This window comes from Rattus norvegicus, chromosome 4, assembly GCF_021556685.1.
Source record: "Rattus norvegicus strain SHRSP/BbbUtx chromosome 4, alternate assembly SHRSP_T2T, whole genome shotgun sequence".
NCBI classification, from domain to species: domain Eukaryota; kingdom Metazoa; phylum Chordata; class Mammalia; order Rodentia; family Muridae; genus Rattus; species Rattus norvegicus.
In genome coordinates, this window is record NC_141537.1 from 167419142 (window position 1) to 167421715 (window position 2574).

Sequence of the window (2574 nt, forward strand, 5' to 3'; positions counted from 1 at the left end):
TATAATAAGCTGAATTATGTAGTAAAAACATCATATATATATAATATAAAATACAAAAATCACCATTGTTTTTCATTTTTTAAGTATGGAAATGAGAAAGGAAATAGCTTTCTGTGATGTTAGGGAGAGTCTATTGTAATTAGGAGATAGTACCTTAATGCATGAAAGAGAAAGAACAGCTGATCAGTAGGCTGCTAAATGAGTAGAAGATTTTGAGCAAGAGACTGAAAAAACTGACCACTTTCTTGACTGGAGAAGCAATACATAATCACCTCTCCGACTTGACTGAGGATGCTTATAAATGAAATTTGGAATGCTCACAGATTTGACTCTCAAAGAATGTCCTCAAAGGATGATACATCTAATAAAGATGGCATTAGTCTCCACCCAGTTCCTTCCTTAAGTTTCATACGTGGCAACTGGGCAGGACAGCAAAGTTGTATCCTTCTTTTGGGCCAACCTCTTACCATCAATCATTTTCCTAACAAATTTGCTTTGTTCTTCTCAATCCTTTACTATCTTTTCTATTCTTGGTGTGAGCCAGCAAACCCAGAAGTCAATGGCCCAGGACTGGTTTGGTAGAGTTTGACCATTCAGTAATCCTTGTTCCCTGATTTAAGCTCATGAGGGCAAAGGGAGCCTCTATCACACTCAAAGAGCACATATGAGTTCCAGGAATTACATAGATTTGAAGGGGATTGGCGCAGACCTAGAAAGGATCCTTTCTAAATGTCTTTCAACCATGTCCCTCCCCTCTGGATATTTTGGTAGCAAATATGCAAAACTGCCCATTTTAATATTCTTTATCAATGTAAACTATGAAAACTTCTTTACCCATTTGCTAAAGACACATGCTGTAAGTACTATTCCATGTACAATTCTCCTTGAAGCTAAAATCATCTCAGACAATGGGACATGGCCCTCTTCAGTTGCACTGGTCCAGACATCACCATGGACCTCAGTGGCAGTGTAGGCTACCCAGATCAACATGGTCCTTGGAAGCAGCATGTCCCACAACATCAGCATGGTTTCAGGCTGCAGCACAGATCACAGATATCTGTATTGCCTTTGATGATAGACAGGCCATGGGCCTCAACACAACCTGGCCAAAATAACACCATGGACCCAAACATGGCCAAGGGGCACTGACATAACCCTGGCCTCAGGTGGCACTCATGCTGGCCAGTATGGTCCCCAGGGGCAGCATGGCCCATGGACAACAACATGGACTTAGGTTTCAGCACAACACCATGGATATACACATGTAGTCAGGTGTCAACATGACCCTTCAACATCAACCCAAACCTTGGCCACATCAGGGTCATTGACCCACACATAGCACTCAGTGACATCATGGATCACAGTGTTTCTTCAAGGAAGTTCAATCTAAAAAGCTGACTGTTCCTCATCTCAGCAAACTGCACATTTAAAAAGTGTATTTTAGCCCTATTTTACTGTAAATGCAAGAGCAGTAAGTAATAACTATGCCACATTCTGAATATTTTGCTATCTTTAAATTTAGTCTTTCAAATTAGAATGTCAGTCATATCACTGAATTAACCCTCAGTAAAATGTTTGAAGGACATAGTTAGAAAACAGCTAGAACTTTGGCCTGAGCAATGGATTCAACTGTAATAATATCTAAAACATGTAATTTGTAATTATCTTATTATTACATGGGAGTGTGTGTATGTGCACATTGTGTAGTATGTGTGTTCAGAGGTCAAAGGACTACTTGCATGAGTTGGTTGTATCCTTCCACCCTGTGGGTCCTTGGGATTGAACTCATGTTGCCAGGTTTGGAGGCAAGTGTCCATATCCTCGAAGTTATTATGTGCACTCCTAATATATTCCAATATAAGTGAAATAGTACTTATGTGAGAATTTTTTGTAATTAATTTAAACTTATATTTTTATTCATTTTCCTCTAGTATAAATATTATTGCTATTCTAGAAAGACTTATTAAAATTAATTCTCTGTCATACTCTTGAATACTGACAAAGGTACATATTTTTAAAATACCTATTTCTACAATGTACTAGGTTAAATTTTTATGCTTATTATTGTCAGATAGCCTTAATAAGAATTTAAAAGACAAGTAACAGTTTTTTGCAGATTTTATTTGAAATACAAAATAATCTTGAGCAAATGTTAAGACCAATTTCTTGGACAAATTGCTACAAAATAAAATTAGATTAATTTAGAAAAAGCTAATGTTCACAGAGCTTAGGAAGTGAAAATATTGTGTTTAATTTTAAAATAATTTGCTTTAATCATTCATAGCTCCAGGGACTAAACAACCAATCAAAGAGTATACATCTAGGGACACATGGCTCCAGCCACATATGTAGCAGAGGATGACATTGTCTAGCATCAATAGAAGGAGAGGCCCTTGGTCCAGAGAAAGCTTGATTCTGTAGTGTAGGAGAATGCCAGTATGGTGTGGTGGGAGTGGGTAAGTGGGAGGGGAAATGCCATCATAGAAACATGGTGAGGAGGATGTGATGGGGGTTTCCAGAGGGGAAACTGGGAAAGGAGCCAATATTTCAAATGCAAACACATATAATATCCAA